Raw genomic sequence first — 17,119 nt, forward strand, 5'->3', positions numbered from 1 at the left:
GTTAAGTAGCGCATCGTTTGAAAGCTGTCGTTAAATGAAAGAACATGGAGCAAGTCTCAACTCTCTACGACAACCCTGTGCAAACTGACGGCGGGTCAAAATGTAAACAACAATTTAATTTAAAAACCCATGGCCATCGTGAATCCAAGATGACCGCTTGAAACTTCTGTCGAAAGCATAGTCATTCTAAAGTGCTGAAGGTAGGAAAACCAAATTTGGCATTAATGTCAATCGGTAAGCGTAGGTGACGAAAAGATATGAAATGCTCAAAAACGTGACATCTTGAGTTCACAATGATGGACTAATTTATGTATGGTACAAACATGATAGAAAATGAAAGTGAATGTCACGATGTGAAAATTTTGTGCAATTCACAATAAAGTTTTTGGATGTTTACAAAGTTTATAAGTTTAACATCGTTATTATTATTTTCCTTCTGCAGATTTTCATTCTCTATAATCGATTTGAAAATATCCCCTAGTTCTACTTTTGTAATTTCCTTAATGGAATTTTCATATGATATCTCGAGGAAGTTGGTCCAACATACGATCTACTTCATCGTAAAAACTGCCCTTTTTTTATCATCATCCTTATCTTCCATTGAGGCATGTATACTTATGTTACACATATATTATCTTCAAGTTATTTTTGTTACCTCAAATACTCCTTATCACCTCCAAATTTAACTAGCTACTATTACGTGCATCTTAAACATAATGGTAGTTACACATGTACTTAGAATGTTCTTAGACTGCCTTACTGGTTTCAAATTCTACATATAAGAAAATAGTTGCCGCACAAACCATTTGTCTACATTAAATGAAATTCTTTCCAAATTTTTGGAACTAGTGCACTCATAAAGTAAAGAGAGTTCTAGCAAAACTCAATGTTCAATAAACTTCAGTGTCAGAGATAAATACTGTGTGATGAAAGACACTTGGAAATATCTAAGATAATCATACAAATATATTTCTTCTGTCCTTCTAAGACAATCAATTTTCTTTCAAGATTAATAGTATACACTTCTTTCCGTTCAAGAGTGAATATAATATAGAAAATTACGCATTATTAATCAAGGACTTTTCGTACAGTTCAAACTAAAGGTTCCTTCATATTCGACCGTTTAATGAAAAGCTAAAGAAGTAGGTTAAAACCTTACACACGCACTAACACATTCACACATATTACACATACACACACACACACACAAAGAGAGAGACTATAGTACCAGATATGGAAGAAAGGAAATATAAGAGCTGTAGTGAACCGGAAGGGGGAAATTGTGTGCCATCTTTTGGAAGTAGCAGTTGACAAATTTTGCCTGTCTCCTTGCTATTGATTTCAAGACATTTTCTACTTCAACCGTACGTCTCGTTGGATGCTAGCGAAATTCACCTCATCCATCTCTCAACTGTATTTTTCTTTTACCATCTCCCTCTCTCTCTCTCTACATTTCCTACTCGTCTCCACTCGACAGATGCTCCACGCTAAGAGCTGCATTTCTTCAAGATCAAGAGAATATGTATTCTATATAGGTCTCAAGACATTTTATTTTGTTATCTTTTTGATAGGCACTTCAATTTATTATATCAATTACATTATATCATTATAAAAATATGTATATATTCCTATGTGAAGTAAGAATCAAGAAGACATTTCCAATACTGCATTGTTATGAAAATGTTGCTATACTATGTAAATGTAAACGTATAGTGCAACCGAAGCAACGGATCTCAGAAGACAGAATATAGAGTACAAAAATGGTACATTACGTTCATGAGAAACATCCAACTCTTTTCAAAAGTAATTCTTTTTCTCTTTAACCACTAATAGTTTATAATATCAAAGTTGCATTACTTGGCCAGTTCGACTACTCAGTTGGTCAAAAAATAAAAAGCGTATTAAGTGTTAAATTGTAGTAAGCAATATTCGTTATTTATAAGCGAGTTCATGCGTGGCTAAGCGGTTAGCGTATGCGCGGAAGACATGGGTTCGATTCCCCGATTCCAGGTTGGGATCCCATGTTAAGCTGTTGGTCCCCGTCTCATATGGCAGCGCTGCTGAACGGGACGCTAAACTAAAAAATAAATCAAACCGTTAGTTGAGGGGCCATCTGCAACTAAACTTACCTTGACATAAACCTGTATCTGTCTTATTAGCCTGTAAATTCATTTAAACTGAATTATACATGTACTAAAATAATACATTGTTATTTTGGCGACGATATATTCCATACGATCCACATATTATAAAAGGTCAATTGAAATATTAAATTGTCCAAAATGTAACCTGCTGCAAGTAAGAAAGTGTTAGTGAATAGTTCAAAACTCCTGTGTTATATAGTCCCCACTCTTCGGAGTAATAAAATATAAAAAGGATTGATTGTTCAAAAGTGCACTAAATATTAACAAAAGAATACTTATTTTTCTAATATATGTTATAATTGCCATAAAATCTGAGTTTTCAGGAAGGAATTAATTTTATTGTTGTAATATGGATTCGTGACCACAAAATGGACGTTGGTAGTGCAAAATAGACCTGCGATTTTAGAAAAGGGTATACTATAAATGCATCGTTAATTGGAGGAAGTATATCCTAGGCTGTCAATATGTTAGAAGTATGGAAAATAATCGTTTCTAAAATGATGATGGCATACGAAACATCATTATAATCTGAAACGTCATCAGAGAAGAGGAAAAGTATAGAAAACGAAACCCAAGTGATCGGCTGATATTAAAGGTGATCGTTGAAAACAGCAAAGGAAGACAGAGCCGGGACTCAAGCCCTCTCTGGTATCCAGAGATTCTCAAATTCGTTTTGACATTGCCAGATTGTTTATAGGTCGTGGAATTCGGTGGCCAGTGATGGTACTAGGAGAACTCTCAGGTACGTAAACTGCAGATTCTGGAAGATTCATACTCTCTAAGGGAGTCAGCTTAATTGATTGGTATAACTGGTAGACACTTAGGGCCACAATTCGGTAGCAAAATGGTCATAAAACATTGCTCTGTTTGTGATATGGTTGTAAGCGCTACTGCCCGTTGCAGGAGACCTACAGGTTCAAGTTTGGTCATTTTCGCTGCAGATTGGTTCCACCATAGCAGGCTGAGAAGGAGGACTTCAGTCGTTCCGCAAATCACATTTATCCTGATCAACCACCTCATCTCCTAGTCCTAGAAATTCATTGTGAAGAAATTTAATATCACAGGGAATGCACTGAGAAAAATAAGCGGTAGCCTAGTGGAGGTTAATGGACAATTTGACTGCTAGAACCAGTTAATAATTTGCAACAACCCTTCTGAGACCTTTGATAGATCATCAGTAATCAATCAAAAAAGGTTACTGAAAAATGCGTAGAAACAATACAGTGTTTGGTTGTTATTAACCTATAAAGTAGGTTAGAAGAAGATAACCAATTCAATAAGGTTAATTTAATTTGAAACACTCTGTTGTTACGGTGTCAACCGGTTTTCACAGAAAGTAAATTTAACCCTCAGAACTTGTTTACTGGTGACACTGCATTACTAGAAGCAGAAAAAGTAACGTCGCCATTTGCAATTTCAAGAACGAAAAGTTTTAACAATTGTGAATGCATCCGAAGGAATCAGAAAACAGATGTGAATTAATAGAGAAATATAAAGGAAAGTTTATTTATGGAGGCATTTTCTGAAATTTAAATGAAGATAAACTTATGGGACATGTTTCTAGTACAAATAATCACACTAGATGGTAGGAAAACTAATCATATAACTGTCATCAAATAATTCATATACTCATAGCAATAATTTCGTGACGTTTACAGGAAACACAATAGTAACACTAAAACAAATTCTCACTGTTAGCTGCTAGATACTTCTGATATGAATAGCGTACAGGGTATTCCATAAATCATACTGAATCAAGAGGCCTAACCTCTCTTATGTGAGTTAATGTGCGAGCGAGGATCAAGTGTTGCAATACGCATTTGTGAGCAAAGCATTGACTGCATTTAGAGGGTTGAAGAAAGTTTACACTTTCGGAGGGCAGCTTGCTTTTTTGAACCTCATCTTATCATACTTTCTTTCATCTTCGTCTTCATTTGGGCTGCGGCCCTAAACTACGTACTTATGATGACGGACTCAGGCAACACCACTGGACATATGAATCTTGGCAGACATTCGGGATTACCATCTTTATCTCCTTCAATCCCCAGCACTTCAGTAGCACAAACATCCACTTCGCACTCGGCATTTTTCTTGGGGTCATGAACCGATCAGTGCATATAGAGATAGACACCCATCAAGCAAATCTACGCATACGCGAAACGCATCCGGTCTCGCTCACCAATAACATCCATGGATATCGAGGTTGAACGACAAAATTCTTGTGTATCTTCTGCAGTTTCATCAAATCACGCTTCTCTCTTCCATTTCATACTTACTGATTATGACACTAAATACACAAACCCTAAAATGATATTTCTACAAATTGCTAAGTATGTTCCTCGGGTTCGAGACCCCCTAGTTCAAATCGTTAAAACCAAAAATGGCTACAACTTAAAATCTAATTATCCAAATTTTGGAATTACAATCCGTAATAAAGCTTCTTATGAAATTTTTGGTAAGAACGCTAAACTCACGAAACTCACGGAAAAGCGACCGAAATATCAGCCACCTCCTAGAAAACCGCCGTTTTTGTCGGTAGTCATCAGGAGTGTCTCTCCCGATCTAACTGACGCCGAAATTCAAGAGGAATTAGCACAAGAAGGAATTTCAGTGGTTAAATGTATTCGCATTCGCAATAATACTGGTCCTACATATATGGTAAGAATTCTATCGCAGCGGCAAGATACTATCGACTATCTTCTCAGATTTGGAAAACCTATCTATAAGAAAATCCATCGCGTCGAACCATCTAAAACTCAGGGTTGCAAAAAGTGTTTGCTGTACAACGACCACACTACGGGCAATTGTCGTAATCAACCTAAATGCGGTTACTACTCCGGCCTTCATGAAACCAAAACTTGCTCCAACTTAAAAGGACCACCTAAATGCAATACATGTGGCAGTGGGCTTCACCCCACATATAGCTTTCGTTGTAAGGCTAAACCAACACCTACGCCTGAGCATCCTGTTCCATTGAAAATAGCAGACAAAACTACACCACCTACACAATCAGTATTACTCTCGCTCACAGTTGAAGATCTCATACGCTATGTTAGTCTACTGTTACAGAAATATTTCCGTTTCAGCGAGCTCATGTTATACAACATATCATTTCTGCAGCTAAATCACTTTTTAACATTAATCTTCATGCCACTTATTCTAGTAATTATGTTCATTTTCATATTGGATCGCTGGAAACCACGGTTTAAAATCATATACACCGTCTTCTTCATAATGAGGAGTAGTTTTCTATTTGTCAATATTCGATCATTTAAGCAACATAAACTATTACTTGAAAATCTGTTATTAGAGGAGCAAATTAGTGCTTTTGCTCTAAATGAAACGGCCTTGAAACCGAATATGTGTGCTCGTATTCCTGGATATTAATTACAATGCTGCGACTTTCAAGATCAAGCTGCTCGTGCCCAAGGGGGAGTTGCAATCGGATATTTTCCAAAATATCCAGTTCGGAGATATACTCCGCAAGCCTTAGGGCATCTCGCGGAATACCTCTTAGTCACTTTATACTTTCCATCGATCATAATCAATTTCAGTACGATGTACATTCGACTACTGCAACCTATACCATTAGAATATTTTCGATACATAGCCACTAACCATCGAAATATTCTCATCATGGCGGATATTAATATTCATAGTCGTACTGATCACGGAAAAATAGTTTCAGGAGTACATGACTAATAATCTTCAGCTTTATCTTCATGTTCTTCCTGCACATACCAGACCTATCAGCCAGATTACACCAGATGTCGTCATCACCTCTATCAATCTTCTTAATGACTGTCAGTTCTAGATGACATTGGTAGTGATCACCATCCAGTTAAATTCACATTAACTCGAGAAAAATCCTCACGTCCTATACTTACACCTCGTCGGGCTCCGAGGCACGATAAGGCGAACTGGGCTCATTTTCGGGAAGACCTGGAAAATTCGCTTTCTAGCTTTACGCTTCCAAGTACTGAAACCAAACTTACTACCTGCCTTACAGCTATTACTACTGCAATTCAAACCAGTGCCCATCAGAATATCCCGATGCAATAAGTGCATTCCCACAAACCGGCTTTACCACCGACATATCTTACACTCATCCAGAAAGCCCGACAGCATCTTCGAGAATATTATCGAACCGGAAAAGATGCATGTCTTCATCAACATCGGCAATGGCAAAGAGCTGTTAATAACTATCTTGTCGCTTATAAACGCCGTAATTGGATCAAGACCTGTAGCACCTTATCCGAGAAAGCACACCCTTCTCGCTACTGGAAGCGACTTCATCAACTTAATGGCAAGACCACTACGATAATCTACCCGTTAGTTGCAGATGACATTCCTCTGTTTTCTGACGAAGAAAAAGGCAACGCCTTTGCTACACAACTACAGACAGTTTTTATGCCAACAGCTGCCTCAAAATGCTCTGAACGGAAAGATCTGTCTTGTATTCCCGCTCTACAATCTTCCACAGAACATGTGATTGAGCCGGAACACCCACTCACTGCACCTATTACTACCAACGAACTCCAATTGGCTCTAAGACGGAAAAGGAACACAGCACCTGGGATTGATAACATCTCTTATAGACACATAAAAGAAGCTCCATACTTATTTCTACTGATACTGGCAACAATATATAATTTCATAATTCAAACTGGATTCTATCCTTCTGAATGGACAGTCTCTAAAATTTGTATGTTTCTTAAACCAAATAAGCCTGCTCATTCTATTTGCTCTTACAAACCAATCCAACTCATATCAGTATTAAGCAAGATTCTACAAAAAAAATCTTGTCTCTCAACTTCATAAGTATCTTGAAACTACTATTCTACTGCCTATCCATCAAGAGGTTTTCGGCCTCGATTCTCCATAAATGACCAGCTTCTTCGTCTCAGCACCATAATTACAAATCAGTTTAACAAAGGGTGTCCATCATGCCCCATTCTTATGGATTTGGAAAAGGCTTTCGATAAGATATGGCACTATGGTCTTATTAAAAAACTACAATCATTCAAACTTCCCACATGCTATCTCAGGCTCATTTACTCGTTCATTACAAATCGCATTGCATATGTCACAGTTGGCAAAGCACTCCCCTGGCCAATATTTCCCCTTACTGGAGTTCCACAAGGGTCGGTCTTAAGTCCATTATTGTATATTCTTTATGCTTCTCACATTCCATTTGTACCACGTAATGTCTTTACTTTCGAATATGCAGACGACACAGCTTTTGTTGCATTTGAAATGAAATGAAATCTTTGAGTTTTACGTCCCACGGTTATGCCGGTTAGGCTAAAGGAGACGGTGATGATGAGTGATGAATTAAATGGTGGAATGAAGAAAGTGGGATGAAACGGGAGAACCCCGAGAAAACCCACGCACACGGTGTTTGTCCACCACAAAGTTCACTTGGCGTGGGCTGGGATCGAACCCGGGACCCCAAGCACCAGAGGTGAACGCTCTACCACTGAGCCACCGCGGCCCCTTTGTTGCACTTGGTAACACTATCCATCAAATCAGCGCTGCACTACAAGCAACTCTGGGTAATTTCATCACTTGGTGCAAGAAATGGCATTTAATCACTAAAAACGACAAAACGCAAGCACTGGTTTCCATACCACCTAATAGACGTTCCAGAGCCTACCGTAACACGAAACTGTTACGAATAACTGTTGATGGATACCAAATACGCACTACCACCACTGCTACGTACTTGGGCGTTGTTTTTGATTCCAAACTAACTTGGAGTGCACACCTGCAAACACTCAAAACTAAGGCGACTACTCGTTTAAATCCTTACGTCGTCTCACAGGCACTACGTGGGGCCTCCAACCTATGTTTCTCCGTCCTATCCTCACCTTTGGACATACTGCCTGGTGCAATGCTCCTGCTTCCTTCTACGAAAAACTTTGTATATTGGAGCGTCGCGCTATTCGACTAGCACACCAACTTGAACTTCCGTATCCTACGTGGCTCACGTATGAATACATCAACTTTTTGAAGATCACAGAGCATATTGCACAACTCCGTAATCGGTACATTACATCTCGCATTGAAACGGGTCATCCACTTTTCTTGAATATTCTTCGAATTGATGCTCTCACTGATGCCGCATATCGTTACAAGCATACCCCTTTGAATATACTCATTTCCTTACATGTCCACCATGCAACCCTCACAGTAGCAGAACGCGACATTTATGCCATTTATATCATTCATTCTCATATTCCTCATGTTTTTCCATCTTAGCACAGATATCCTCACAACTAACAAGGGCTTCCCCTTGTGATCATTAGTCCCGAGTCGCCCCGGGAAAAAAGATTTAACCTACATCTGTCTAACTTCTTTGTGTTTGTGATGTGATGGCACTTCATCTCACATTACATCATCATTATCTTTTGTTTTTGCTCACCGCCACAATTATCTCACAGTTTTTGTCTTATCGCACATTTGCACTTATTTTTCAATTTATATTTCACTCTTCACATGACAAGTTATCATATAGTACAGTATTTATACTTTTCTTACCTTAAACTTATAATTCATTATATTTCACTTTTTGCAGCTCCATTGCACTGACTCTTCTTGTGTATCTTATAATAAAGGTACGTTTAATTAACATAAATTAAGGAAAGTAAAATGATAACTCAACTGATAACAATACCCAAACTTTCCTTAGCTCAACAAATTATTTTCCAAATTGTATTTTTTTAGAGAACCGCATGCCAAAGAGAGGGCGTAACCCTCTGAGAGGCTGAAGAAGTAATACACTTTTAGAAAAAAAACATCATCCATATAAGAAGCCACTTCTGTCTTCTCATTTCACAAAAAAAACCTAAATAATTACTGCAGGTTCTCCTTGTAGCAATGTACAATTTCATTCTACAAACTGGTTAGTATCCACTGGAGTGGAAAGTATCGAAAATTTGCATGTTTCATAAACCAACCAAGCATATACATTCTGTCAGCTCTTATAGACCAATACAACTTGCCTCAGTGTTTAGTAAGCTACTAGAAAAAAATATCTTGTGCCACCTTCATTCATATCTAGAAGTACGTAACCTACTACCTATTTATCAAGCAGGCTTCAGACCACATTTCTCAATAAACGACCAATTGCTTCACCTTAGTACTATCATCGCAAACCAGCACAACAAAGCATTCCCATCATGTCTTATACTCATTGATTTAGAAAAGACATTTGATAAGGTTTGGCTATGGACTCATTCAAAAACTTCAGTCGCTCAACCTTCCCATGTGCTATTTGAGGCTCATTTATAACCGCCACCAGGTTATAGAAGTATTTTTTGTGAACACTCTGTATACTTCGTAAAGACAGTAATTATTATTTTCGATTTATACTTCATTCTGCGACGCAAATAAGTTCTTTATTCGATGGGAACTGTTTTTCTTCCCACGCAATAGAACAAAGAAGTCTTTAATTGTTTTTTCAGATATATATATATTTAAAACATTGCTTTTTGGTGAGAACGTTTCAGTGAGCGACGAACCTTTCCAGTGTTTCTCACTGACGTATTAATCCTGTATGCACCGTATATATTCTACTGTTATCTGGAACTGAATTAAATGCTTTCTTTGATCGTTTATGGAAATATTGCAGTAGATTAGAGCAGATCAGAGTAGAACAGGTGTCCAAGCGACCGAATGGCACCAGCTGCATCGCTTTTCCAGTTCTTTATCTGTTCTTTTCCACCCCCGAGTTGTCGCAATGTCTTACAGATCGTAACCAGTGGACTAAAATTAACATAAATTATTTTCCGTATTCTGTTTGCATGTGCATACAGATGACTTAACGGAGTGGCTTTTAGAATGAACTTCCAACATTCTTCAGTGAACCATTGCAGCTCGTATCTCGAACCTTTGCGCTCGAGGAGTTTGACTCCAGGTTTGGAACCCGTAACTACGCACGTCGCGTCGAGCTTCAAGTACGACTTTATGTTAGGGGGCACAAGTTATTAGCCGGTGAAGGGCGTTTTCTTACGGCTAGCCCCAACTAGTGAAGTCCCAGGTTCACGTACCTTGTGCACATAAGTTATAAACGCGCCCTCCAACATTTGCATTGCACTATGGAGACTATGTAATTTCACCGAAGATTCGCGTCGATTCTTCAGGACTGTTTGGAGCAGCAACTACATTTCTACGTGAGATTATCCTGGAAACTTTTCCCCAGTGCTAATCTCACAAGTGCGTCAATGGTTTGAGAAAAGCATTTATAAAGTGAAATCTCAATTATGATTTTCTATATATAAATCAAAGTGGTAAATGGATACAATATAGTGAAAAGTAAAGTGCGATTGTGATAATGGAATTATATATATATATATAGTGTTAAGTGTTGTGATAATTTCTTTTCGTTCTTCTTTTAATAGTATTCTGATAAATAAGTATAGTGTCATTTAACCTAGTGTGTTTTCGTTCTGTGTGTGAATATTTGTGTGCGTTATGGTCTGGATGACCGCCTGATCGTCCGTGAGGTTTTCGAGACGAGACATCCGAACTTTCGGCGCCTAATTCTCGTCTCGTGATTGAGACAGACGAGCAATTTGGAAACAATTTGCCAATCCCTTCTTGGAGAGGTCTTTCTTCGTCCTACCCAGGTAAGTCCAGGTATCCAGCAAATACTCATTGCCAGGACCACGGAGGACAGACTACGATCAGGTGATTACTAATAAATGGCAGCCCGAACAGCGACCCGGTATCTGGTCGGTTACACATACACTCTTTTCTTACACATCGTATTGCTTACGTCACTGTTTGTCCACCACAAAGTTCAATTAGCGGGGGCTGGGATCGAACCCGGGACCCCAAGCACCAGAGGTGAACGCTCTACCACTGAGCCACCGCGGCCCCACAATCATAAAAGAGAAACCTTACCATCTCTTACTCATTAACAAAAAAAAATCCATAAATAAGAATGAATAATAAACGCAGGTGGTTCTTACCTACTTTCATATTGCATTTTGGGGCGTTCTCAAAGGTGATTGAAGGAATAATGCCAATTATTCTCATTAATTTAATATGTTATATTAATCAAAATACGCTGTTAGAAAGTTGATACACTCTGTTTCGTTAAACGAGTAGTCGGTTGTTCTAACGTGGCAACTAAGTTACCGGTTACAGGCTATGATCAGTAGTGGTAACTACGTGATCGGTTAGAGTGCCCCTGTGAGTTATTACACTGTAACATAGCAATATTAACCTGTAACGCAAGGTTGCGATCACCATCTTTCGTTAACCGTTTTGGTTTGGTTACTGGGACACATGGCTTTGTTATCCCTATATTGACAAACTAACTTGGTTACTGTCTACCTTTTTCTTGTTTACTAGTAACCTTTCTTTTTTTGCGTGTGGAGCTGTAATCAATGAGTGGCAGTGAGGTCAAAAGCTCTAAGTGCTCTCCGACTCCCTGCTCTGTGTATAAAACACAAACTAGGAACAATCAGGCCGGTAGATAGCCCAAAAATGTAGGGGGGCAGCTGAAGTTAGGGACCCCCGACACAACCCTATTATAGTTCATTTGCAAGCCTGTCGTGAAAATTTTAGGGAGCCAGCAAATATTTAGGGGGCCCCGGCCCCCTAGACCCCTTAATACGGGCCTGGGGACAATGACTTTGTATTCTATCAAAATACTTTAGGAATGTTACAAGAACTATAGAGCAAAGAAGAAGAACTGACTTCAAAACTTAATCATTATCCGGAACATGTTTTAAAGAAGTATCTAGCATACTTGTTTTACGCAAAGGACGGGCAAGCGACCGTCTTAAAAGCCAATACCTTATATCTTTAGCCCGGCGTTAAATCCAATAATCCCTTTGAAAAAGCATCTGCATCACAGCATTAATCCTTCCAAGGAAGGGTAATGGAATAATTTCAATAGCACCATGAATCAGAGTAAATGTTTTAGTAATGTCTACTGATCGATGGATACTCCCATTATAGCGACTAGAGTCTTCCAGTATTTTCCAGTGTCGGCGCCAGAGCGTTAAGTTAATCTTATCTTCCCATTTTAGTGCCGAAACACCGCAACGTACGGAATCCAGTGGTATGACACAATCCGGCAGAGTACTACATATATCTGGAAGTTTCTCAACAACAGGGAGTCTAACTGCCAGTCATGTCTAACTCAGTTACGTTTAAAACTCAATTTGAGGTACAACGTACACTCCCGGCAACTATTATTGCCCTCATTTATAATATGAAAACAATCGGTACGGACAGCAAAGTTCTATCTACTTATGGTAAAGACCTGGCCTATCTCAAATTCACGTGTTTAGGTACAATGTGCACCCCTGGATCCAATGACGTCTAATTCACACATTTGGAAGACGTGATAAGCATCTCTTCTTTCGGTATAAGCCAGTAAAATACTTTATTTTCGGTATGCATTACCTTCGCAATTTTACATTCTGAGCTACGATATATACTGAACTCTGAGTTAATAAGCACATTAAATTCCATCGGAAAAAGTGTAACGTATATCAACCACTATCTAAAATGTAACGATTCTAGCCCATTATTATTCTTATTTTACACGTTACATTCCAGCCCAGAGTTCGTGTAAAATTGTAAATTATGTCAACACGATTTAAGGATATAAAATCAGACACCACATAGCATCACTATGACCTCTCATTCTCAAAACTCCATTAATTATACTTTTTCTTTTCGGTTGTAATAGCAACATTTTACACAAACAACTATCTGCTGTTTTGGTAACTAAGAGTACCAATTATACATATAAAATCAACATATATTTTCAGCTACTAAGGTTAAATCTTATTTTTTTTTTAATATTTGGAATCAACAACAACTAAATTCTTTTCTTCTTCTTCTTCTACACAACATTTTGTGTACTTTTATGCACCGTTGCCCAAAACCAAGATATAAAAATAGAAGAAATTTACAAAATAGATATACAATATCGTTATATATATGGCTCAAGGACGATGACTTCTGGAATTGGTTACAATTTAAGAAAGAATCCTCGACCGTTACCTATTTTTACATACGAGTATATGGTTACATTACTTTCCGAATAGCCCTCATATATTATATTAATTTCATTTTATCTAATTCTTATATTCATTTAACAATTAATTCAATTTCAATTCTATAAACTTATGAACAAAGAGGACTTATTCAAAACGCGATTATCTTATTTAATTATTCAGGACCTAAGGCATATTCTTTAGTTCAATAACATTGGAGCTCATTGACGAGTCAACTCAGTATGTGTTGACATACTATATAACTTATTTCTTCCATTTAGGCAAAAGTACAATACTAATAAATAATATTTGTATCAATGCATAGATGTAAATTGCATAGAATTCAGAAGAAATACGAATTACAAAGAAATCATAACAATATACAAAATGAAACAAAATAATCAATATCATAACATGGATTAATAGAGGAGAGGGTGCAAATGTGGAAACTCAGTTTGTATTTAATTTGTAAAAGAGCAGTGAATCCTTAATTTAACCTGGAAAATTGTCTGAAAATGCCTTAGAATGTTAGAAAAATGGGACCATAATTAGCAAGTGCAAAAACCATATACGTAAAAAATTAAAAAAATATTTGGCACATGTACTAGCATATTTCGATTTTTTAAAAAGTGAGGGTAATGTGGAAACACTCTAAAATTACAGTAAATCAATGTGTAAACACATAATGTTGTTGGATCATAATATGTTTTTAATGATAGTACGCTTTTAATCTGTAGATGAACAAAGACAACAAAAGAATTTAAATTATTACAAAGTTAAATAGCTGAAAGTTACAAAGTAAACAAATTTTGATTCAAGGTTTTCTTGTAAACAGACAAAGATGTTAGGTAGGCAAGTCCTGTTTGCAGAAATCACAAATATAAATGCCTATTTTCACACCAGCACACTAAGAGCGACTCCATTTCTCACATAATTGACATTTAATCCATAGTTCACCACGCATATCTTTCGAAAATGGATTTCCATAAAATATGCACAGAGTGTCTTTTTGGCTCTTCTACTCCAACTGGACGAGAGACTGCCGAGTTTTTTTTTTTTTTTTTTTTTTAATTGAAGGAGGAACTTTTGGCATTTTCTAGTTTCTGCAGGCGGTTTCTGTTTAGGTCTAGTCGTTAACTCTTACTGTTAGATAAGGATTCTTCGAACTCTTTATTGTACGGAGACGATCTGAAAACAGCGCAAGAACTTCGGCTTACGATCTGCATTCGAAGTTTTCCTCTTCAAAAGGGGTATTTTCGTGATTTCATATGGTGACACACAAACTTTAGAAGAGGTGCTCGGAACGTTGGGATCCTCTGAAGAGGTGCTTGGTACGCTGAGACCCTGTAATAAAAATCATAGAGACAATTATTTGCCTTTTTCCCGCCTCTTTGTCAGTTTCCACTTTGCTTTACTCCTAAGCCTTACCCCTCTGCCCTGCCCTCATTTAAGCCATGAATAAAAAGTATCTAACGTATAGGTGTATGATTCAAATGTATGTTATCCTCAATAAATTATTTACTAATAATAAAACAATGCAATTGACTTTAGGGTGAGGGAAATGTGGAAATCTGCATGTTTCCAAGTTACCCGCACTGTAGTCAAATTGGATTGTATGAGTTAAGTTAAAAACACGTTTGCTTGTGATTGATTGAATGCCACCGATACCTTCCCAATAACTCCCTTTCACAATGCTCTGATATGTATTACACTACATCTATGATACTTTAGACTTAACAATACTACACGCTTACCTCCAGAAACTTCACGAAAATGTGTAAATAACAATCGACGCACCACCATTAACTATACTGGCCGACCGCTTCATAGCGTTGTGAAGTGCCGAATGGGGACGAGGGCGATTGTTTACAGCAATCGCCGCAAGCGTAAAGCTCTCTGCAGTCAACATATGTTACGTTTCCACATTACCCTCACGTTTCCACATTTGCACCCTTTCCTCTACAAATAAAGAAATTATTATTTCAAGAATCAGTAAAGTTGGTGTGAGTTGGAATACAATACATGTTTTATTTATTCCAGCATATTTATCATAAGTTTCGGCAAGTGATATTCGTATTTATACTACAATGATTTTATCAGTAACATATGATTCATGTTGATATGAAATAATTAATTTCTTTAGAGAATTCGAACAAAGTACGAATGACAAATGAAATCATTACGATATTTAAAGTGAAACAAAACAAAAATCAATTGAATATATTTTCTTGGACGCCACAACATTACCTTAAGTTATATTACCAAAGAATTCGGTTAACTTACATTGCACGCCACAATCTTGTATACAGTTCTGCCTGTTATGTACTTCAACAGTATTCCGATTTCTATTTTGAGAATTTCTGCCACCTATGAATGTATTATGAAATCCATTTCGTGGAAAATTAAACCTATTGTTCGCTTGATTCCTAAATGTATTACGATTATTGTTCCTATTTCTCCTAAAATTAGATTCAGTTCTATTTCCGGTAAAATTAGGTTCAATTCTATTCTCGTTACAATGGAATCTATTATTATTTATAACATCAAGATCACTTTCTTTCGTAACATTAATGTTGCGAACAGGTACATACCTAACTTGATTACGATTAGTATTGGCTTGATTCCGATTACTATTAGCCTATAACATAGATTGACTTTCAAAATTTTGCACTATCATAATAAGGAGATTGAAATTAACGCATTGTGCAGAAATTAACATTTGTTGCAATTTAAAAGGTAACAAGATTCGAATTGATGATATTACTCTTGATTCCTGTTGGTATGAATTAATTAATTTCAATTCATTATACGAGGATATTACAAAATCAGTGAGACACTTATTCAATTTTGGGTTATAATATCTCTTTCGAACTAAGGCGTCTCTATTGACCAACATGAAATCGTTTTCAAAATTAGAAAGTAAGGCATTTTTAAAATCTAGATAATTACGTAAATTACTTCGGATTGTTTTGAACCATACGGTACATGGTGGTAATAAAATACGAGATAGAATTTTCAAAAATTTAGTTTTATCTACTCCAATCAAATCACATTCTTCCTCGAACTTTTCTAGGAAAGTACTGGCCGGGGTGTCATCTGATCTTGCACTAAATTTTAGGGATATAATTTCACTAAACCGAAAATGATTACCTTTACTAGTATACTTACGATGTTTGGAATTTACGAAGATGTTTTTCCTGCGGTGAGATAAGTGATTTCTTCACTCATTTCTCTCTATGTTAGCTTCACTATTGTCATTTTCGGAATATCTTCAGATGAATAACTATCTTCCACTACCAGTGTTGAATTCAGACATTTTCACCCGGGGGAGAATGTGAACTCCTCGAGGGGAGGGGTGTTTTTCTGTATTTTTGCAAGAAAGCAGCATATTTAACAATTCCATTCACATGCACATCTGACCTAATATTAAGACTAAATGCTGATAAATATTCAATGTGAAATTATAATTTTTAAAAAAATCTAATTTTATGTAAAACATTAAATAAAGACTGGCAACTGGTATTTACAGTAGCTATTTTTGCTATTATTTCCAATATTCAGTAGTTACTGTCTGTTACTAATGTAGAAGTTTTTAAAAAGATTTAAATTAACTCAAATATTTGTTGTCCTAAAACAAACATACATAGGAATATCTTAACAAAAAGTTATCATTCTTTCTCACACTTCTGATTCTAAATCAAGAATATTAGCCTTGGTTTCTTCACTGCATACACATCAATAGTTTAGTTTACAAAATCTTCGGTAGGATTAGTGCCGCGCCGTAGAAAATCAGCGATTGCGGCGAGAGTATACGACGGCACTCCCGTACATATGAGTGAGGTCGACAGACCAGCCGCGAAAGGTAAGAAAATTTTAAGAAGTAAACCCTGCTTTTCCTTGATTTTGATCAGTTTTTATTACTTTTTTCCTTTCATTTTATATATGTGCACATGT

This window comes from Thermobia domestica, chromosome 5, assembly GCF_964235325.1.
Source record: "Thermobia domestica chromosome 5, izTheDome1.hap1.1, whole genome shotgun sequence".
In the NCBI taxonomy this organism is placed as follows: Eukaryota; Metazoa; Arthropoda; class Insecta; order Zygentoma; family Lepismatidae; genus Thermobia; species Thermobia domestica.